This window comes from Anomaloglossus baeobatrachus, chromosome 6, assembly GCF_048569485.1.
Source record: "Anomaloglossus baeobatrachus isolate aAnoBae1 chromosome 6, aAnoBae1.hap1, whole genome shotgun sequence".
NCBI lineage: Eukaryota > Metazoa > Chordata > Amphibia > Anura > Aromobatidae > Anomaloglossus > Anomaloglossus baeobatrachus.
Genome location: NC_134358.1, coordinates 307,432,733 through 307,456,614, shown reverse-complemented (window position 1 = coordinate 307,456,614; position 23,882 = coordinate 307,432,733). Strand labels below are relative to the sequence as shown.

The 23,882-nt window shown below is 46.4% G+C and overlaps 1 protein-coding gene across 1 annotated transcript in view; it reads left to right on the top strand.

The window, feature by feature from the left end:
* The first annotated feature begins 1,424 nt into the window (after window positions 1-1,424).
* ICE1 (interactor of little elongation complex ELL subunit 1) overlaps window positions 1,425-23,882 on the top strand; it is a 131,656-nt gene continuing 109,198 nt past the window's right edge. The window contains exon 1 of the mRNA XM_075314920.1: window positions 1,425-1,508. The gene's annotated coding sequence lies outside the window, so the exon portion shown is untranslated. The remainder of the gene's footprint in view (window positions 1,509-23,882) is intronic.

Here is a 23,882-nt window from a genome sequence, read left to right as displayed (position 1 = left end):
AACGGATGACAAAGAACAGAATTCATTGTCGGACTCCGTTGTGTGCGGGGGCAGAGCGCGAGGGGGGTGGAGCCGAACGGGGCCGTGGCACTGAAGACGTCAGTGCCGCGGGGACTGCAGGGCTGGGGACAGGTGAGTGTGGGTGTACACACATGTGGAGTGCGGGAGGGGGCAGAGCTGAGAGGGGAAGTGTCGGCCTCCCTGCACACGTATCCAGGGTAAATATCGGGTAACTAACCAAAGCGCATTGCTTGGTTATCCGATGTGTATCCTGGTTACGTGTGCAGGGAGCCAGAGAGAGCATGCGCAGCAAAATCCTACGGCTTGCGCTGCTCAAAAAAGTTACAGGCTGCGTTCTTTCCGCCCCGCGGTCAGTTGTTCCATGACTGATCAGTCGGAGGGTGCAACGCAGCATCATCAGTCACAATCTGCCATTCATACAAGTCTATGGGAATAACGGAATCCGACAAACGGATTCCGTTGTTTACCAGAGCAGCGGATTGTGACTGATAAAATTTAACGGAAGTGTGAACCTAGCCTAAGATAAAAGTAAACCTATACATGTTTGGTGTCTACAAACTCGCACCGATCTTAGGCATCACACCAACACATCAGTTTTACCATATAGTGAACATGGTGAATAAAATCTAAAAAACAATCGTGCAATACCACTTTTTTTTGCAATTTTTCCGCACTTGGGATTTTTTTTTTACTGTTTTCCAGTACACTATATGGTAAAACTCATGGTTTCATTTAAAACTACAACTTGTCCCGCCAAAAACAAGCCCTCATATGGTAAAATTGACGGAAAAATAAACAAGTTACGGCTCTAAGAAGGGGAGCGAAAAACAAAACAGATAATCGCCTGAAGGGGAAGGGGTTAATATCAGGCGGCGCTAGAAGGTGCTCGCAGGAGGTCCAGGTGATTTATGCACTGGATCTAACCATCTAGAGACGCCCCTGCGGATCGCAAAAAAAAAGCCAGATTCCGTGGCACCAGCGCTGCTATGTGGCCCGCCTCAGAGGCTCCTGTACACAGCCAGCACGGGCATGTCGGCCCATCACAAGTCCTGCCAGCTCACCAGGTGCCTGAGCTCCCCTCCACACTAGTCACTGGTGCAGGGACACACGGAGCCACCTCTCAGTGCAGCCAGGCGCAGGTAATGGAATCCGTTAGTTGTAAGCTCATTCATAGCTGCTACGAGTAACGCGCCACTACGCTGTACTAGCTTTCCTAATGGTAACCTTCCACAACGTCAGTGTCGTCACAAACCACGCCTCCTCACAAAACCGCGCCAAAACGAATCACGTGCCCGATGTGCGGCCCTTCGTCTCCTCTGCTGGGGAGGAGGCGGCGTGCTGAGTGACGTTCTCGCTGCTCCTCAGCGCCTATTGGCTGTTCACGGCAGGGAAGTGTTTTGCTGGAAAGTCACTACTTCCGGGACATGCCGTATGCTGCACGGCGGAGCAACATGGTTCTGTATCGGCTGAAGCGGTACAGCTGGCTGGTGAGTATGCGGCCCGGTCCCTGCATGCCTCTGTACACAGCGGAGGTCTCCGGCGGGAGCTCGCCCTGTGACGTCAGCACGCTGCAATGTTTACATTGTGTGGTGCATACACTCCCAGTGTTTATAGTGGCCGGAGCGTCTGCTGTCGGGTCACGTGCCCGTGTGTTCCGGGGCACAGCAGTGGCAGTGACAGCTATGGGCGCAGTGACAGCAGTGAGCAGCCGTCCTATACACCTGCTGTCTGCCCTGAGCTGATGTTCTGTTTCCCGCTGCGGCAATGATATGTATTGGGTAGGCGTGTGCAAACAAGGTGCGCTTGTGCCTTATGATTGGCTGTTCGCTTGGTGAATCAGTATTGCTCAGATGTGCTGTGACCATATCAGTCACTGCCAAACTACAAAACCTTACATTTTGGGCAATAGGACGCAGCACTATTTTTAAATGGTAATAGTCAAGTGAGCACTACCATGCCTGGGTACGCTGTACTCATAACAAGTAGTGATGAGCGGACACTACCATGCCTGGGTACGCTGTACTCATAACAAGTAGTGATGAGCGGACACTACCATGCCTGGGTACGCTGTACTCATAACAAGTAGTGATGAGCGGACACTACCATGCCTGGGTACGCTGTACTCATAACAAGTAGTGATGAGCGGACACTACCATGCCTGGGTGCTCCGTACTCGTAATAAGTAGTGATGAGCGGACACTACCATGCCTGGGTGCTCCGTACTCGTAATAAGTAGTGATGAGCGGACACTACCATGCCTGGGTGCTCCGTACTCGTAATAAGTAGTGATGAGCGGACACTACCATGCCTGGGTGCTCCGTACTTGTAACAAGTAGTGATGAGCGGACACTACCATGCCTGGGTACGCTGTACTCATAACAAGTAGTGATGAGCGGACACTACCATGCCTGGGTACGCTGTACTCATAACAAGTAGTGATGAGCGGACACTACCATGCCTGGGTACGCTGTACTCATAACAAGTAGTGATGAGCGGACACTACCATGCCTGGGTGCTCCGTACTCGTAATAAGTAGTGATGAGCGGACACTACCATGCCTGGGTGCTCCGTACTCGTAATAAGTAGTGATGAGCGGACACTACCATGCCTGGGTGCTCCGTACTTGTAACAAGTAGTGATGAGCGGACACTACCATGCCTGGGTGCTCCGTACTTGTAACAAGTAGTGATGAGCGGACACTACCATGCCTGGGTACGCTGTACTCATAACAAGTAGTGATGAGCGTACACTACCATGCCTGGGTACGCTGTACTCATAACAAGTAGTGATGAGCGGACACTACCATGCCTGGGTACGCTGTACTCATAACAAGTAGTGATGAGCGGACACTACCATGCCTGGGTACGCTGTACTCATAACAAGTAGTGATGAGGGACACTACCATGCCTGGGTGCTCCGTACTTGTAACAAGTAGTGATGAGCGGACACTACCATGCCTGGGTACGCTGTACTCATAACAAGTAGTGATGAGCGGACACTACCATGCCTGGGTACGCTGTACTCATAACAAGTAGTGATGAGCGGACACTACCATGCCTGGGTACGCTGTACTCATAACAAGTAGTGATGAGCGGACACTACCATGCCTGGGTACGCTGTACTCATAACAAGTAGTGATGAGGGAGCACTACCATGCCTGGGTGCTCCGTACTCGTAACAAGTAGTGATGAGTGGGCACTACCATGCCTGGGTGCTCCGTACTTGTAACAAGTAGTGATGAGTGGGCACTACCATGCCTGGGTGCTCCGTACTCGTAACAAGTAGTGATGAGCGGACACTACCATGCCTGGGTGCTCCGTACTCGTAACAAGTAGTGATGAGCGGGCACTACCATGCCTGGTTGTGCTGTACTCATAACAAGTAGTGATGAGCGGACACTACCATGCCTGGGTGCTCCGTACTCGTAACAAGTAGTGATGAGCGGACACTACCATGCCTGGGTGCGCTGTACTCATAACAAGTAGTGATGAGCGGACACTACCATGCCTGGGTGCGCTGTACTCATAACAAGTAGTGATGAGCGTACACTACCATGCCTGGGTGCGCTGTACTCATAACAAGTAGTGATGAGCGGACACTACCATGCCTGGGTGCGCTGTACTCATAACAAGTAGTGATGAGCGTACACTACCATGCCTGGGTGCTCTGTACTCGTAACAAGTAGTGATGAGCGGACACTACCATGCCTGGGTGCTCTGTACTCGTAACAAGTAGTGATGAGCGGACACGGTGCGCTGTACTCATAACAAGTAGTGATGAGCGGACACTACCATGCCTGGGTGCTCCGTACTTGTAACAAGTAGTGATGAGCGGACACTACCATGCCTGGGTACGCTGTACTCATAACAAGTAGTGATGAGCGGACACTACCATGCCTGGGTGCTCTGTACTCGTAACAAGTAGTGATGAGCGGACACTACCATGCCTGGGTGCGCTGTACTCATAACAAGTAGTGATGAGCGGACACTACCATGCCTGGGTGCTCCGTACTCGTAACAAGTAGTGATAAGGGATCACTACCATGCTCGGGTGCTCTGTACTTGTAATGACTAATGATGAGCGGGTGCTCTGTACTCGTAACGACTAATGATGAGCGGGCACTACCATGATTTGGTGGTCGGTGCTTGTAACGAGATGTTGGAGGCTCGGATGGGCTCTACACGTGTAATATCTTCTGTAGATATGCTCTAGTTTCCTATTAGCTTCCATTATACTCTGTTCTCGAGTTGTGCCCATCTGAGCATTTGACTGCTTGTTATGAGTACTGAGCACCCGAGCATGGTAGTGCTCGCTCATTACTAAACTATAGTTGTAACTTTCCAGAATGGGTCCAGGAGAAATAACTGTATCGGGCCATTCTGTCACTTGTATTCTGCACTTTCCCCACTTCTCCCCTCGCAGGCTCCATCCACTCTGAGCTACTGGGAGGATGCTAGCAGCTATGATCTCTTCCACATACAGGTTTCCGGCTCTTCATTCATTTTTTAGCCTGCTGAGACAATCAGAAGTCACATGGAGGATTTTCTACAGCAGCGCTGAGCTATCTGGTTAGGGATCGCTCTGGGGTGAGGTAACAGACTTGGAAGGGTATGTGCGCACTTTTTTTTTTTTTTAATTCAGCCAATCAGTCACATCTATTTTTCAAGACATTTGAAAGACACCTTCCTTTTTTCTGGTGTTTTGTAAGCCCAAAGCGTCTTTTATTTACTATTCCCTCAGCGTCTTTTGTAACGTTTTTATATAGAAATTTTTTTAAATAAAAAAAAAACAAAACATTTTTCCAGCAATGTTGGCACTTTCTTAGTTGGTGTTCTCCTAACTTTTTTCTTTCTTTTTATAATTCAATTCTACAATAAAGAATCCAGCAGTAATGGTGAAAAAACCACTGAGACCCCCTGGCGTCTTCCGAGCCTTTCCGTTGATTTATACTGTATGTCTTTCAAGCAGAAGCCGCCTGAACAATGGGCAGGTCATCTCTTTAACCGCCTGGCATCTTTGGAAACCTGAAGCAGTTAAGATGCTCAAAAGCATGAACATATGAACGTCAAATCTTTTGTGCAAAGAAATATTATTTATTATTATAGCGCCATTTATGCCATGGCGCTTTACAAGTGAAAGAGGGTATACGTACAACAATCATTAACAGTACAAAACAGACTGGTAAAGGAGGAGAGAGGACCCTGCCCGCGAGGGCTCACAGTCTGTAGGGAATGGGTGAGGACAGAGCTGGTTGCGCAGTGGTCTACTGGTCTGAGGGCTATTATATAAATACACATGTTCATTTGTTGGGGGAAGGGGGGGGTTAGCGCCTTTTCAGGCCTGAAAAATGTCTTGTGCAAATAGAGCTTATCACAATGTATGATTCTTCCTCTGCCTGCTCTTCTTCCTCTAATGGGACAGATTTTAGCTGTTTTTCCAAGTGTATGACCAGAGGCAAGGAATAGGGAACCAGTGGGGAAGAATGCAGATGTCACTGATAATATATAGCACAACGCTTCTCATTTTCACCTTTTTGACTCCAGTGCTCAAGGGCCACCAGCAGGACTTACTTAATATTGCACTGATATCTCCGTCCTCTACACTATATTAATTTCTGAAGAGATTCTTGAAGTTACTGGACTTTGTCTCACACTTTATATGGAATTCACTTATCAGAGTGATTCTTGGATTTTGCCGCGATTGTTGTATTCAATTTTGATCAATATGTTTTAGGTTTTTTTGTGCCTGTGTTTAATAAAAGCAGAAAGTTGGACACAATTGCCATTTTTGAAATAATACATAAAGTACTTAAAGGAAACCAACCAGCAGCTTTTTACCCTATAAAGTAGAGGGAGTGTCCTAATGGCGTTAGGATGCTGATTAAAATGATACATTTAGTTAAGAAAACCAAGGCTTGAACAGTCTACAGTGGTACCTCGGTTTTCGTTGACATCAGTTATCGTTGGTTTTGGTTTTCGTTGCAGGACAAAGTGACATTTTTAGTAATACCATAAAAGTCTTTCTATACACCATAGGATCAATTTAAAAAAGAAAAATATTCTCTAAATTGCATTCATCATATGGGTTATTGTACAGTTTTATAGCTTCAATCGTTATGGATGGGGAGAGAACATGACATTTTTTTTATTTTACTTGATATCTAAAAAGCATTTTTAGTGGTAAAAAAAAATCCATGCTTTTAGAACTTTTTATTTATTTTGTTACATTTTATCCCCTTTTTGTAAGTAATATTGTTTTACAATTATCACCATATAGTAATTTTGGCCAACATCTGGTGGTAATTTTAGCATGAGGTCCTCATCTTGTAGTAATGTCCCCAGCCTTGTCCCAATGCTGTAGTAAGATGCCCATCATGAACCCCTTCTTGTAGTAATGTGCCTTATCCTGGTCCCCATCCTGTAGTAATGTGACCCATCCTTGTCCCCTTCTTGAAATGTGCCCATCCTTGTCACTATCTTGTATAAATGTGCCATCCTTGTGCCCATCTTTGTCCCCATCCTGTAGTATTGTGCCCATCCTGGAGTAATTTCCCCTTATGTTGTTTCTGAGATATATATATATATATATATATATATATATATATATATATATATATATATATATATATATATATATATATTTATATTTAGATTAGATTTAGATATATAAAAAAATTCTGGGTGGCACGGTGGCAAAGCGGTTAGCACTACAGTCTTGCAGCGCTGGGGTCCTGGGTTCGAATCCTACCAAGGACAACATCTGCATGGAGTTTGTATGTTCTCCCCGTGTTTGCGTGGATTTCCTCTTGGTTGTCCGTGTTCTCCGGTTTCCTTCCACACTCCAAAGACATACAGATAGGGAATTTAGATTCTGAGCCCCAATGGGGACAGTGTTCCTAATGTATGTAAAGCGCTGTGGAATATGTTACCACTATATAAAAATAAAGATTTATTTATTCTCACCTGTCCTCCGTTTCCTCGGTGTCCTCTTTTCTGCTTCTTGCAGACTTGTGGACCCCGTGATGATTGCGGCCATTGCCAGCAGTAGTTAGTGCTTTATTTTATTTGAATGAACTGCTGGTGCCGCACAGATCTCTCTGCAGCCCTAAACCAATGGCGGCTGCCGGCCAGAGTCTAGCGCTTGACGTCATATCACCACGTCAGCTGCTGGCCTGTGATTGGCCAGCAGCTGCCTTAGGTATGGTTCTGCAGAGAGCTCTGCACGCAGTACACTGCACCAGCAGTTCATTCAAATGAAATAAAGCCCTGACTACTGCGGCCCTGGCCGCGATCGTCATGGGGCCTACAGGCCTGGGGGCCACAAAATGAATCCTGAGGGATCGCATGTGGCCATGTGTTTGAGACCTCTGCGCTAACCATTCGGATAAACGTTCAGTTGCAGATCCGATGGCAGAAACAATGGTTCTCAAGGAAGACGTATGGATCCGCTTGTGGACCTTAGGTAAAAAATTCACAGGAACAAAGGGCAACAATGTTTACCTGCCCAGACCATAGTAACAAATGCAGAAACAGGATGCGGCAAAACCCACTAATACAGATGGAGGCAACAGGTGCAAAACACTAATGGAGCAAGTAACCACTCACACACTTCCAGTCCATGGAGGGGGAAATTGCATAGTATTAAAATTGCACACGAATGGCTTGTATAGGGCGCTGTTCACACATGGCTGTAAGCCAGACACTGTGCACCTACATAAAGGCATCTTTATTAGTGGGTTTTGCTGCATCCTGTTTCTGCATTTGTTCCTATGGCCTGGGCAGGTAAACATTGTTGCCCTTTGTTTCTGTGAATTTTTTCAGAATTTTTTGGGGAAAATTGAATTCCTCTTTTTGTGAAGCTTAGGTAAAGCATGTAGGACAGGGGTCTCAAACTCTGCTGGGTGTATGGGGCCGCACAGAGGAAAAAAATAATTTGGGGGGCCGCATTCTTTGTAGGACAAAGTGACATTTTTATTGGTACCATATATATATATATATATATATATATATATATATATTTTTTTTTTTACACACCTTTTGTATCACTGATTTTGAACATTTTTCACTTGTTTATTATAGTAAAGGTGCACATTCTTTGTTTAAATATTAAAAAAAAAAAAAAAAAATTTGATGGTAAAAAAAAGTCATGCCTTTCATTTATTTTTTTTTTTGTTTTACATTTTATCCCTTTCTTGTAACTAAGGCTATGTGCGCACTAGAAATGTGAATTTTCTCAAGAAAATTTCTTGAGAAACTTCTGGGAGTTGAAGATTACCGCACCTGCGGTAAAAGCGCATGCGTTTTGCCGCGTTTTTAACGCAGGTTGGTCCCTCTGGTTTTTTATGATGGAACTGCAATAAATAATATAGATAATAGATAGATAATCGATAAATAGACAGATAATGGATAGAGGGAAAGATGGATAGATAGATAATAGATGATAATGAGAAAGACATATATAATGTCCCACCTCCCGGCATATTCTAAGCTGGCACCCCTTAGTGACTTTCATGTGGCGCTAAAGGGTGCTTAGCCTTGTATTTAGCCAAAAAATACATAAATAATTTAAAAAAAAACAAAACGTGGGGTCCCCCTATCTTTTGTAGCCAGCTAGGGTAAAGCAGACGGCTGCAGCCTGCAGACCACAGATGGCAGCTTCACCTTGGCTGGTAATCCAAAACAGAGGGCACCCCACGCTGTTATTTTACATTAAATAAATTATTTAAAACAAAAAACGTGGGGTCCCCCCCCCAAACTGGATCACCAGCCAAGGTAAAGCGGACAGCTGTGGTCTGGTATTCTCCGACTAGGGAGGTCCACTGTTATTGGACACTCTCCAGCCTAAAAAAAGCAGGCAGCAGCCGCCCCAGAAGTGGCCCATCCATTAGATGTGCCAATCCTGGTGCTTCGACTCAACTCATCCCGTTGCCCTGGTGCGGTGGCAAACGGGGTAATATATGGGGTTGATGCCAGATGTGTAATGTCACCTGGCATCAAGCCCTGGGGTTAGTTATGTCATGGCGTCTATCAGATACCCGACATCACAAACCCAGTCAGTAAGAAATAAAAAATAGACAACAAAAAAAGTTTTATTTGAAAAAACACTCCCCAAAACATTCCCTCTTTCACCAATTTATTGAAAAGAACAATCAAATCCTGGTCCGGCGTAATCCACTAAGGGGGTCCCACGGCGATCCATACCATAGTCACTGTCCCACAGGGTGGATTGATTTAAATCACGCCGATTTAAATCATGATTTAAATCACGATTTAAATCAAAAGATTTTTTTCTATTTAAATCGGATCGATTTAAATCATGATTTTAATCATGATTTAAATCACTGATTTAAATCAAAAGGTTTTTTTTTAATATAAATCACGATTAAAATGAGAAGTGAGAGCAGTGTGCATGTGCGCCCATAGTTACACGGACGAAACTAGGGGCAACGATCTAACGCCAGGGTGAGGGGGGGACCCCAAAGTAAGTAAAAATCTTTTTTGTTTTACTATATGGCAATAGGTAGGTGTTTAAAAGCAGCATGTCTTAATAGTTTATACAATTAATAGCCTCCACATTTTGTTCATACTGCCCCTTTAATTCCACACTTCTAGCTTGGTTTCAGTTTTGGTTTAGTTTCTTTTTCCCTGCATTCAGTTGACATGCCCAAACTTGTTGATAATAAATCTAGCTACTCAGCTACTGACTGCATCGGCTTCATCCACAGGAGTAGAGAGATTGTTTTCTTCATTTGGTTTTGTGCACACAACAGTCCGAAACCGCTTAGGAACTGCTAAAGCAGGACAACTGGTTTTCCTATTAAAAGTCCTAAATAAACAGTAGGCTTAAAGGACTGATGTATTCACTGAAGATGTTTGCTTACTTCAAACGTTAGAGATAGGCTATTGTTAAAAAGTACTTAAGGTCCAGTCACACTAAGCAACTTACCAGCGATCCCAACAACGATGGGGATCGCTGGTAAGTTGCTAGGAGGTTGCTGGTGAGATGTCACACTGCGACGCTCCAGCAATCCCACCAGCAACCTGACCTGGCAGGGATCGCTGGAGCGTCGCTACACAAGTTGCTGGTGAGCTCACCAGCAACCAGTGACAAGCCCCCAGCGCCGCGTGGAAGATGCTGCGCTTGGTAACTAAGGTAAATATCGGGTAACCAACCCGATATTTACCTTGGTTACCAGCGCACGCAGCTACACGTGCAGAGAGCAGGAAGCAGCGCACACTGAGCGCTGGCTCCCTGCTCTCCTAGTTACAGCACACATCGGGTTAATTACCCGATGTGTGCTGCAGCTAAATGTGCACAGAGCAGGGAGCAGCGCACAATGCTTAGCGCTGGCTCCTTGCTCTCCTAGTTACAGCACACATCGGGTTAATTAACCCGATGTGTGCTGCAGCTACATGTGCACAGAGCAGGAGCCGGCACTGACAGTGAGAGCGGAGGAGGCTGGTATCAAAGGTAAATATCGGGTAACCAAGGACAGGGCTTCTTGGTTACCCGATGTTTACATTGGTTACCAGCCTCCGCAGAAGCCGGCTCCTGCTGCCTGCACATTTAGTTGTTGCTGTCTCGCTGTCACACACAGCGATCTGTGCTTCACAGCGGGAGAGCAACAACTAAAAAATGGCCCAGGACATTCAGCAACAACCAACGACCTCACAGCAGGGGCCGGGTTGTTGCTGGATGTCACACACAGCAACATCGCTAGCAACGTTACAAAAGTTGTTCGTTAGCAGCGATGTTGCTAGCGATGTTGCTTAGTGTGACGGGGCCTTTACTCTCTGTAGTTCAATTCTGAGTGTTTAATAGTGCAAATAAAAATTATTAGGTTTCATAATCAACTGTTTTAATATTTTTATTTGTGTAAAACAATTAGATTTGCAAAAAGACAAAGTTTTGCTTGTGTACAACTTGATTAAAAAATCTGATTTAAATCAAATGATTTAAATAAAAAAAATCTGATTTAAATCAAAAAAATCTGATTTTTTTAAAAAAATCAAGATTTTTATCCACCCTGCTGTCCCAGTCAATGAAGAACAGAATTTTCCCCATTGGCTGGGAGAGCAGTGCAGTGACCTGAGCTAACATCATGAGGTCAGCCCAGGTCACTGCAGGGGATGACGAGCGCTGACTTCAGGAGGTTAGATGAGATCATTACCTGCAATGACGATCTCCTGCACTGCTGACGTCAGCGCTGTCACTGACTTCTATGACCGCCGCGTTCTCAGCAGTATCGCGAGAGCCCATGACGTCACCGCTAGTGATGTCCCCGGGACCGGCCGACCTTTTTTCAGGAGAAGAGGCGGATGCAGCCTCGCGGCTGGATCCAGATCAGACGGCCGATGTCAGAGGTATGGTGGATAGTCTGGTCTAAGCGGTAAGTCATACGCTAAAGCTCCAGACGGACTCTGTGGCTACCCAGTGCTCGCATGTCTCCTTCAAACAGGTTAAGCGGGAACACAGAATTTGGTGACCATCCAGAATTTGCGGAAATTCTATGCAAGCACAGGCGACAACCGGTCAAGATATTCAACAATGGTAAGTCGTCTGACTTACATTACCCCTTCCCTGAGGCTCTCAGGAAGGAATGGGCAGGCTCGCCTGTGGTCGACCCTCCCGTTTCCCGCCTGTCATCTCCCAGTACTATCTCTCCCGCACGGGGCATCGCTCCGAGACGCCACGGATCGAAACACCGAGAGATTTGCCCGTTCAGCTTTTGAGACGGCGGGCTCGGTACTCCTTCTTTCGCCGCCATCTAACTGGCAAGATCCATGATGTCCTGGGCCGATAACCTCCACAGCGGTCTTCGCGTGGGATCGAGCAATCCGGAGTTCACAACATTGCTACACAGATTGCTCTAGCGGGTGAGTACATACTCAACACATCTCTGTCAGCAGCCTACTGCGCAGCGCAAGCAGCTAGCAACACAGTGGCCATCTGTCGGGCGATCTGACTCAGAGCCTGGAATGCGGACGCGGCTTCTAGGAAATCACTTACAGCCCTCCCCTTTTTCCACTCTCCTTCCAAATTTCCCAACAGCACAGATGTTCCTGCGTTTCGCAATAGCAGAAGATCATGTTTGGTGATTCCGTACCTGGACGTCTTGTTGATCAGGGGGTCTTCTTTTGACGACTGTCTCCTAATTGTTCAGGTCACCATCGATATCCTGTCCCGACTCGGCTAGCTCATCAATCGGAAGAAGCCCTCTCTGACCCCGGCCAGCAGGATTACCTGTCTAGGCATGGAGTTCGATACCATCCAAGGACGCGTGTCCCTTCCGCTAGAAAAGATCGTCTCCCTCCGAAGAGATCTCCAGATCCTCAGTCACTCCAAGGCGAAGAGTCCTCAGTCGGATGGGGGCGGCAATAGAGGCGGTTCCGTTCGCCCGCTTCCACCTTCATCTCCTTCAGCTGACTCGGCCGAATAGATGGGTCAATTTTCTCTATCCACCTTGAATCGCAGGATCCAATTGACTCCGGGAACCCGCCGCTCGCTTCTATGGTGGTCCAGAGGAATGTCTTTCATACCAGTACACTGGCAGGCAGTCACCACCGATGCCAGTCTCCTGACTGGGGAGCGGTGTCCCGAAACACACGGCTCACGGTCGGTGGCCCTCCCAGGAGAGCCGTCTGCCTATCAATTTTTTTTTTTTTTTTTTTTTTTTTAGAGATCAGAGCCTTTCTCCAAGCCCTACAGAATTTTCAGCCCCCTCATACAGGAATCGCCATCCAGGATCCAGTCGGACATCACCAAAGCAGTGGCATGCATCATTCACCTGGGCGGAACAAGGAGCGTCATGGCGATGACCTAGGTGAATAAGATCTTACAGTGGGCATAGCCTCACCACTCCAGGATTTCTACAGTACATTTCCCCGCCGTGGAGAATTGGACAGCAGACTTCATCAGCAGGCAGTGTCTGGCGGCAGGCTTGATCCCTCAACAGAGAGGCTTTTGAATTGATCTGCCTCAGATGAGGGATACCGGATGGGGACCTGATGGCCTCTCGTTTCAACAATCAAGTCTCACAGTTCGTCTTCCTTTACCACGACCGGCGAGCGCCAGGAATCGACGCTTTTATACGTCCGTGGAAGCAGTTCAGGCTCCCCTTCATCTTTCCCCCGCTTCCACTGATCCCAAGAGTCCTCAAGAAAATCAAAGCAGAAGGCATCCCAGTGACTCTCATTGCCATGGATTGGCCCAGGCAAGCGTTGTTTGCAGAGCTCATGCAGCTCATCAGACACCCCATGGTGGCTCCCAGATCGTCTGAACCTGCTGTCGCAAAGTCCTCTCTCCCATCAAAATTCAGGGGTTCTCAATTTGACCGCATGGCTGTTGAATCCTGTCTACTAGCCCTGGCAGGCTTTACCCCACAGGTGATACAGACTATGGTCAGAGCTCAGAAGTCTCCGTCTTCAAACATCTACTACCGCACTTGAAAGGCCTTCTTTCAATGGTGTAAGGTCAACGGCAACTCATCTCCACTGGATCTGTCACTTCCAGTGTTACTGGTCTTCCTTCAGTCAGGCTTACAGGCGCTAGTAACCCTCAAAGGGCAGGTGTCGGCTTTGTCTTTTCCAGAGAAATCTAGCATCTCTGCCACAAGTCAGGACTGTCATCCAGGGAGTCGCCCTTCTGGCACCGCCAGATCGTTCCCCGCTAGAACCAATGGACCTCAATCTGGTTCTAGGGTCTCTTCAATTAGCCCCGTTCAAACCTCTAAAAGGAATCCTCAATGTCACGCCTATCCGGGAAGGTGGATTTTTTTGGTGACCATCACTTCAATCAGAAGAAGGTCTGAACTGGCAGCCCTCTCATGCCGGTCACTTTTCTTGTTTTCCACCAAGACAAGGTTGTTCTGCGCCCATCTCCTGCTTTCCTACCGAAAGTAGTGTCTGAATGAGGAGATTGTGCCTCCATCCTTCGGTCCAGCCTCCATTCGATCCTTGGAAAGGTCACGGCTTACACTGGATCTCGTGCGAGCTTTTTAGGAGTTAGGTTTCGAGAACTGCACCCTTCTGCAACTCAGACGGCCTATTCGTCCTGTCTACTGGGCCCAGGTGGGGCATGCCGGCGTCCAAGGCTACCATTGCAAGTTGGATCAGGCCGGCCATATCGGGGGCCTACAGGATTAGAGGCAGGTCTCCTCCGAGGGGTGTAAAAGCCATTCCACCTGTGCAATTGGGGCGTCTTGGTCAGACGCCAGGCGTCAGCCGAGCAAGTCTGCATAGCCGCCACGTGGTCAAGCCTTCATACCTTTTCCAGGGTTTACAAGATACAGCAGGCGGCTATCGCACACTTATGATAAGGCGGTATACTTTTGCACTGAGCATTCTTACAGAGTTTTGGATATGTTATGAATCTGTGTGATTGCTCCTGTACCCACCCAGGGACTGCTTTTGGACGTCTCATGGTCCTGTGTCCCCCACTGAAATGATAGAGAAAGAGAAGGATTTTTGTGTACTCACCGTAAAATCTCTTTCTCTGAGTCTTCATTGGGGGGACACAGCATCCACCCTGTTTGGATATCGGGTTGCTCTTCGTTTGCCGGATGTTACTGGTTCTTTATGGGAACACGTTCTTCTGTAACCGGCTTATATATATTTTGTGTGTGTATGTATGTGTGTGTGTATATATATATATACATATATATATATATATATATATATATATATATATATATATATATATAATATAATTATATGTGTGTATGTATATGTGTATGTGTGTGTGTATATATATATATATATATATATATATATATATATATATATATACAGTTTAGGTTTAGATAAGATACTGTGTGTTTCTTATTACCTTGATTAGTTATGGTTGTTCAGGTATCTCCTACCACTGCTTGTACAGTAAACTGGCATAGATCCGCCTCCGGCTCAGGGTGTACACTGCTAGGGAGGAGCTAACTTTTTTTATGTCTACTTAGTGTCAGCCTCCTAGTCACAGCAGCATACACCCTATGGTCCTGTGTCTCCCAATGAAGACTCAGAGAAAGAGATTTTACGGTGAGTACACAAAAATCCTTCTTTTCTCAAGAAATTCTGCAGAAAGAATTTTCTTGAGAAAAAAACGCAGTGTGCGCACAGCTATTTTTTTTCCCATAGGTTTTGCTGGGAAATGTCTGCAGAAAGATTACAAACATTTCTCAAGAAATTTCTGCAGCAAAACTGCGGGTAAAAACGCAGTGTGCGCACAGGGCCTAATAGTCTTACAATTATAACTATATAGAAATTTTGGCCAACATCTTTTAGTAATGTTCCCCATCTTGTTGTAATGTGCCCATGCTTGCCCCCTTGTAGTATTGTGCCCCATCCTAGTCCCCATCCTATAGTAATGTCCCCAGCCTTGTCCTCATCTTATCGTAATGTGGACATCCTGTAGTAATGTATCCAGCCTTGTCCCCATCTTATAGTAATGTTCCCCATCTTTGTCCCCTTGTAGCAATCTCCCTATCCTGTAGTACTGTCCCCATCATATAGTCCCATGCTATAGTAATGTGCCCATCCTACAGTAATGTCCCTATCCTATAGTAATGTGCCAACCTTGACACCATCCTATAGTAATGTCCCCATCTTATCATAATGTGCCCATCCTATAGTAATGTGTCCATCCTTGTCCCCCATCTTATAGTAAAGTCCCCAGCCTTATCCCTATCCTATAGTAATGTTTCTCATCCTTATCCCCTTGTAGTAATGTTCCTATCCTGTAGTACTGTGCCCATCCTAGTCCCTATCCTATAGTAATGTCCCCAGCTTTGTCCCCATTCTATAGTAATGTCCCCATCCAATAGTATTATGCCCATCCTTGTAATGTCCCCATCCTGTAGTCATGTGCCCACCTTGTCCCCATCCTGTAGTCATGTGCCCACCTTGTCCCCATCCTGTAGTCATGTGCCCACCTTGTCCCCATCCTGTAGTCATGTGCCCACCTTGTCCCCATCCTGTAGTCATGTGCCCACCTTGTCCCCATCCTGTAGTCATGTGCCCACTTTCTCCCCATCCTGTAGTCATGTGCCCACTTTCTCCCCATCCTGTAGTCATGTGCCCACCTTGTCCCCATCCTGTAGTCATGTGCCCACTTTCTCCCCATCCTGTAGTCATGTGCCCACCTTGTCCCCATCCTGTAGTCATGTGCCCACCTTGTCCCCATCCTGTAGTCATGTGCCCACCTTGTCCCCATCCTGTAGTCATGTGCCCACTTTCTCCCTATTCTATAGTAATGTCCCCATGCTGTAGTAATGGGTGGGGGGGCAGTGGCGGCGGTGGCTGAAAGGGGGCAGTGGCTATAACTTACCGATCGCTCTCCTCAGCTTCCACAGACGCCGGAGTGAAGCTGAGGGGAGCGGTCTCCGGCCCCAGATCCACAGTGATTGGAGAGATCAGCCTTGTGACCGATCTCTCCAATCAGAGCTGGGGGCGGGGGAAACTGAGGTCACCCAGCTCCAGCCAATGATCGGTGCTACAGCTGCACTGATATGGCTGGATTTCAATGTTTCAGTCATTTCAAATAGCTGAAACATTACAGTGTCTGTGATTGGCTGAGCGGCGTTCGTCAGCCAATCACAGCCTCCGTAGGTCCGGGGAAGAGACACCACCCCTCCTGAGGTCCCCCTCCTCCCCGAATCTAAGGTATTTGCAATGCAAAGCGATTGCAGCCACTGGGGCTCCAGGACCGCGATCTCGCCATGACATACTGGGTACGTCATGGGTCCTTAAGTACCAGGGAGCTATGACGTACCCAGTAAGTCATAGGTCGCTAAGGGTTTAATGTACACACACACAAACCACCATTCTTCTCACCTGTCCCGCGTTCCCTCGGCTGCCTCATCTCTGCTTCGTGCGGCCCCCAGGCCCGTGCCCCTGTTCACTATCGCGGCTGGTGTAGGGGCCGCAGCCACTGTCAGTGATTTCTGTCAGATGATTGTTTTGCCGGTGCTGCACGTGCAGAGTCCTTGACTGAGCACGCAGCGCCGGCAAAACATTCATCTAACAAAGTGCACTGGCTGCGGTCCCTGCACCTGCCGCGATAGTGAACAGGGGCACGAGCATGGGGGCTGCACGAAGCAGCCTGATGGGCCGCATGCGGCCCGCGTGTTTGAGACCCCTGATGTAGGATGAGAATTACTGGATGGTCCACTGTGAGATAGTTTACTTGACATTTATTCAATATGCCCAATGAACAACTATCTTTTATACTGCGATGCATATTTTTGTGGAAGGATTAGTATTAAGTTTTATATAGGTACAAGAGTCGCTCAACATTGACATAATTTGTTCACAATAAAAATGAGTCCATCACAACAGCAATGCCTACTTTGTCTGCCATTTTGATTGTAATATTGAGCTTTGATACCAGCTCTTTTAAAGCTGTAACATGTTGCAGAACTGTTTTTAGAGTTTTTGGATGTGAAATCTAAACCTTTTCATTTCTATCTGGATGATGTCTTGAAACTGATCCATGCAGTTAACCCGAGAATGAAGGGGGAAAAATAATTGATTTTTTTTTTATTTGAAATTGTAAGTGGATATCAGAGATCTTTGTTCATCAAATGTATAATATCTGAATTCATTGGTTGCAGTAGTGTGAGTAGAATGAACAGATGGTAATGTAAAATTTGTATCTGAATTATCGTTATTCAAAAAATGTTTTTTTTATCATTGGTCTTTTAGATTTGTCGGAAATCTGTGCTTAATGTAATGCAATAGAGGAGGCTATGTGGGGGCTCCTACTGTATATAGGAGGCTATGTAAGCTCATAATGTACCGTATTTTTCGGACCATAAGACGCACTTTTTTTCCCCCAAATGTTGGGGGAAAGTTGGGGGTGCGTCTTATGGTCTGACTATAGGGCTACCACCGGGAATGAGGGTGCTGCGGTGGAGCGGGTCATCGGGGGCACGAGCAGGCTGTAGCAGCCTGCCGTGACCACGTGGGCCCACTCATTACATATGCACGCCCATCTCTCAGCGCAGAAGCCGACACTGACAGGTGGGCGAGAGGACGAGCGGGGACGCGCACATAGTAAAGAGCCGGTCCGCATGATCACCCCTGGCAATTACAGCCTGGAGTGATCAGTGCGGCTGTAGTTACTGCTCCCCGCGCGTCATCATCAGCGCGGGGTGCAGTGAATCAGTGTACTTACCCGTCCCCGTGTGTGGAGCCGTTCCCCTGCAGCACGCAATGTCTTCCTGTCTGTGCCGGTCAGCTGATCTGTGCTGATCAGCTGATCGGCACAGACAGGAAGACATCGCGTGCTGCAGGGGGACGGCTCCACACACACAGGTCAGCGTGCCAGAGAGGAAGATGATCGGTGCTGCAGGGAGTGAGGAACAGGTGAGTATAAACGTTTATTTTTTTTCTCTGTGCTATAGGATACAGGCCATATACCAGGATGGTATATGAGCACGATGGGGGCATATAGCAGGATGGGAGTATATGAGCAGGATGGATGGGGGGTATATGAACAGGATGGGGGGTATATGAACAGGATGGGGGGTATATGAACAGGATGGGGGGTATATGAACAGGATGGGGGGTATATGAACAGGATGGGGGGTATATGAACAGGATGGGGGGTATATGAACAGGATGGGGGGTATATGAACAGGATGGGGGTATATGAACAGGATGGGGGTATATGAACAGGATGGGGGTATATGAACAGGATGGATGTGGGAATATGAGCAGGATGGGGGTATATGAACAGGATGGGGGTATATGAGCATGATGGATGGGGGAATATGAACAGGATGGATGGGGGAATATGAGCAGGATGCTGGAATATGAGCAGGATGGGGGTTTATAGCAGGATTATATACAAGGCAGGAGGATCATTACCAGGATGGGGTACCTTAGTAGAGAATTTGGGGACATTACCCCCATAACAGTGTCAGCAGCAGATCCTCGCCCCATAACAGTGTGTCATGACCATTTTTTTTGCTTAAAGTTTTATTTTCCTATTTTCCTCCTCTAAAACCAGGGTGCGTCTTATAGTCCAGTGCGTCTTATAGTCCGAAAAATACGGTATATAAGACTTTTTCTATGTACACAAAAGGTCTTTTTCTCTCAAATATTGTTCACAAATTTGTCTAAATCTTAGTGAGCACTTTAATTTTGATAACTTAATCCATAGACTTCACAGGAGTGGCATATCAAAACATTGATTATAGAGCATGATTATTGCACAGGTTTGCATTAGGCTGGCGGCAATAAAAGGCCACACTAAAATGTGCAGTTTTATCACACAGCACACTGCCACAGATGACGCAAGTTTTGACTGAGTGTGCAGTTGACATGCTGACCGCAGGAATGTCCACCAGAGTTGTTGCCCATGAATTGAATGTAAATCTCTCTACCATAAGCAGTCTTCAAAGGCGTTTCCAAGTATTTGGTCAGTTCATGCAACCGACCTCACAACCGTATACCACATGTAACCACACCAGCCTAGGACCTCAACATCCAGCATCTTCACCTCCAAGATGGGCTGAGACCCGCCACCCGGACATCTGCTGCAGCAATTGGTTTGCATAACCAAAGAATTTCTCAGACTGTCAAACAGTCTCAGGGAAGCTCATCTGCTGCTTGTCATCCTCATCAGGGTCTCCATCTGACTGTAGTTAGACATCATAACCGACTTGAGTGGGCAAATGCTCATGTTCAATAGCTTCTGGCATGTTGGAGTGATCTCTTCATGGCTTTCACTGTACGGGGCAGATGGCAGACTGGCAAATGTTGGGTTACACCAGATACTGACTTGTTTTCTGAGTGTCCCAAACAAAATGAATATTCACCCTGTTCCCACACCCGTCCGTGTGCGCAGGGTCACACTCAGACTGTCATATTACTGCCCGAGGATCTCAGCGCAATGCTCACACTGGCTGGCAGCTCTTCTGATCTGAACGTGTCAGTGTGTATTTCTAGGCAGGCGACGAGAACCAGTCCTAGCCATTGCGCTGTGATCATGTACAGTAATGACAGTCTGAGTGAATAGTTTCTAGCAGAGCCCAGCACTTCTGTTGATGGTGCACAAGTAGGATAAAATCCCATAACCAATATAACAGAAAACTTGGCAGTCAGGAGTTGTGAAAGAATGGTGACTACCAACACAAACGTTTCGGTCCGTAATGGACCGTCCTCAGCGTACAGTGGTGGTAGAGTGTCTCTGTTTCCCAGGAGAAGCAAGCGTTAATGTTTCCTGCGGTGTCCATCATTATACTGAGCAAATGCTACTAAGCATGTGTTTGTTTTTTTGTTTTTACACTAGCGTTTGTTTCCCAAAAATAACCAGCATGATATTTCAGAAGTCTCATTCACTTTGCTGCTACTGTAAAATGCTGCATGTTTCCTGTTGGAAAAAAGTGCGTCAAAAAAGGCAACATGAACAAACTTTTGGTGATTTCTGTGGCAAACTGCTTTGGTGTTTCTTTTTTGCAGCACTATTGTGTATACACTCCTATGTTTTTAATTTCACGCACTGAATGATACGACGGGAAGGTCAAAAATTCTAATTTTTATAATGGGAGGCTGTTTATAACCATAATGAACATTCTAGGCCAGTAAACATGACTGAGAGAAGAAGAGGAGAGAAAAAAAAAAGACCAGTCACGGAGAGGTTAATCAGAGTTGAAGATTAAATGTATTTTTTTTCCCCAACTCTGAGTTGCACAAAAGATTTGCAACTTTTCAAAGCTTTTACGACCATTTTCTGACCCCTTAAGGTACCGTCACACATAACGAGATCGCTAGCGAGATCGTAGCTGAGTCACGGTTTCTGTGACGCAGTAGCGATCTTGTTAGCGATCTTGTTATGTGTGACATCCACCAGCGATCAGGCCCCTGCTGTGAGATCTCTAGTCGTTGCAGAATGTTCCAGGCCATTTTCTTCAAAGGTGATGTCCTGCTGGGCAGGACACATCGCTGTGTTTGACACTGTGTGACAGGGTCACAGTGACTGCTGAGATCGTTATACAGGTTGCTACTGCCACCTGTATTGTTCCTGCATCGTTGGTAAGGTCTGACTGTGTGACATCTCACCTGCGACCTCCCAGCGACTTACCTGCGATCCCTATTAGGTCGCATCGTTTTCGGGATCGCTGGTAAGTCGTTGTGTGTGACTGGGCCTTTACTTTTTGTGTTTTTATTGTTTATTTGCTTTGCCTTGCCCTTACAGTCATATTAGCAATCCAAGTGGTGGGTGTTATCAGAAAGTTATCACTGGGGTGTGTACTTTTTCTACTGTGTATTGCTGTCTGCTTATGATTGGTCTGCATCAAACATGGACAAATGCAACTAAAAGCAGCTTGGAGCAGGTTTCTCAGTGTGTGTGAGATATATTCACATTTGTGTCTGTTGTGCTAAAGCAGCTTGTAACTGATCTGCAGTGAGATTAGAGCAGGCTGTCACCTCGCTCAGGAGTAGTCCACAACAGACTGGTTACTCTTGTGTGAGATATGACAGCCTGATATCACTGTAGACTGACTACAAGTTGCTCTGCACACAACAGACATAAGTGTGGTCACATCTCTGGAAAGTGTAGGGGAAGGGACAGTACAGTAGGGTTAACAGTGCTAAGCTGATAGAAGGGTTTGTAATGTGACACACCTAAACTCAGCAGTGCTTCCTGTCCCCCCTGATGGGCTTTATCTAAAAGATGCTAGTCATCTGTGCTTTCTGATCATGCAGGAGGTTAGACCAGGAGATCAGTCTGTCATTATGCTTATACATTATACTTTCACACATTGAGAAACTTGCTCTACACCATTGTGGGGGCTTGTTCATTTTCTGCTGTTTCTTATGATTCATCAGCATCATACAGGGAGACTAAGTACATGTCTCTTGCAGAAACTAAAAATAAACAGTAGGGAACACCGGCGCTCTAGCTACAATAAGAGATGGAGTACACTGGTTTGGGTTAAAATATAATTATTATTTATTGCGAAGGGTTGATAAAATACATATATATATATATATAAAAAGTAAATGGGAAGGTGTAGCATGGTGCTGCAGGTAGTAGGTAGGGTCCGCGTAAATTCTTTTAGAAAATAAAGATCTGGATAGGTGAGGAATACCATGCTGCCAGGAGGGAAAGGAGAGAAACAATTTTCTGTTGAGGTAAATTACCTGACATGAAGTGAAATAAACTCTAGGTATGTGGTACCTATGAAGGAGACTTTGTGAATCCAACCATAATCTGTGGAGGAACAGAGGAATTGCTGTGTGCTAAATATGTGATGAACCTTGTATAGGTATATAAAATAGTTTGGCAGAGCACCCTGCCTGGTGGAAAGTGGTCCCAAGAGGTCCTCCAGACTTCTCAATTGGTACTAGCCTAAATTGTGTGGTCTGCCTGAAATAGCTGTGTGCACAGAAGAAGAGACTTGATGACTAGTTTAAGGATATATAAATCCTAAATGGTGAAGTAAACTGAAATAGATTTTATATCTGTACAAATTGGAGTACCTGAAAAGCCTGGAACAGCCTGTTAGTTGAGGCAGATTGGAGAGTATACAAGGCAATGCTTGTGGATGCGGAGTGTCCGTGACAGTATCAACCATAAAAAATGATTAAAATGTAATGGCTAATCTGAAAAGGAAAAGAGGGAATCCAATATAGAACATGTTCATATGGCACTTACCCAAGGTGACATACATTGGTCGTAATCATGGGAGAGGGCATCCATAGGAGAAAAACAGCTGCTGACTGCTAGCGGTCAGGGACGCTGAGCCGTGCCGCGTGTGTAGCGGAGGTTGCCAGATGACGGAGAGTCCCGCTCCGTCTGGTAAACGCCCTCTGAAGCCGGGTGACGTCATTGGCTGTGGCCAGGAGGACCTGCAGACTGCACTTTGGACACGTAATCCTACGCGTTACAAAAGGGGCAGCCCTTCTTCATCAGGGAACTATCTATACCCAAGCGAAAACTGTCTAAGGCTATGTGCGCACTAGGCGTTTTTTTCACGCTGCGTTTTTATGTGCGTTTTTGTCTAAAAAACGCACCCGCGGCTAAAAAAAACGCGGCAAAAACGCATGCGTTTTTGCCGCGATTTGGTGCGTTTTTTGCTGCGTTTTTGCTCACTGCGTTTTTAATCAGTGCACAATGCCATTAAAGATTGTTGATGAAAAAAAAAAAAAAAAAAAGGTCTGATGTCATTTCCTTCTTCAAAATGTTCATTGTATGCAGGAGAGCAGACAGCTGCAGAACTAGTGTATGCAGGAGAGCAGACAGCAGCTGCAGAACTACAAGTCTCAGCATCCTCCATTCACTAGTGTATGCAGGAGAGCAGACAGCAGCTGCAGAACTACAAGTCTCAGCATCCTCCATTCACTAGTGTATGCAGGAGAGCAGACAGCAGCTGCAGAACTACAAGTCTCAGCATCCTCCATTCACTAGTGTATGCAGGAGAGCAGACAGCAGCTGCAGAACTACAAGTCTCAGCATCCTCCATTCACTAGTGTATGCAGGAGAGCAGACAGCAGCTGCAGAACTACAAGTCTCAGCATCTTCCATCCAGGACTGTATGCAGTTTTTTGCCCAAAAAGAAAAAAAAAATGACGTGGGCTTCGCCATATTTTTGTATGCTAGCCGGGTACAGCAGGCAGGTACGGGCTGCCCCCAACCCCCAGCTGCCTATTTGTACCCGGCTGGGAACCAAAAATATAGAGAAGCCCTTTTTTTTTAATTATTTCATGAAATAATTAAAAAAAAAAATGACGTGGGCTTCGCCTAATTTTTGAGTCCAGCCGGGTACAACTAGGCAGCTGGGGATTGGAATCCACAGTGCAGGGTGCCCATGCTTTCTGGGCACCCCCACTGCGAATTGCAGTCCGCAGCCACCCCAGAAA